This window comes from Cibotium barometz, chromosome 21, assembly GCF_041138505.1.
Source record: "Cibotium barometz isolate CiBa-2024 chromosome 21, ASM4113850v1, whole genome shotgun sequence".
Classification (NCBI taxonomy): domain Eukaryota; kingdom Viridiplantae; phylum Streptophyta; class Polypodiopsida; order Cyatheales; family Cibotiaceae; genus Cibotium; species Cibotium barometz.
This window is the reverse complement of record NC_141066.1, coordinates 48,565,363-48,565,745: the sequence shown is the minus strand read 5'-3', so window position 1 is coordinate 48,565,745 and position 383 is coordinate 48,565,363.

Genomic DNA, 383 nt, shown 5'->3' with positions numbered 1-383 from the left:
AACACTACAATGACAGATTCTCATATTCCTCAGTTTTCTCGATCTAAACATTTTGAGAAGTTTCAGCACAAAGATGAAGCGGGGAAGGACAATGGTTCACAAGTGAATGGGAAGAAAACTGAATCTGCAAAAAGAAGACAAACAATGGAGATCGAAAGCCTCGTATGATTACATGTTATAGGTGAGACAAAGAAGGGCATTATGCATACGAGTGTCCAGAGAAGACAAAGAATCAAGCTACGACCGCGAATATATATAAAAACAAAGATGACAACGACCAACCTAAGCAAGAGGGTGATTCAAATCATAACTTCTACGACTAGAGAGGTAAGCCTATAACTCATACTTATGCATTATTCAATATAAAAAAAGAATTTAAAGTC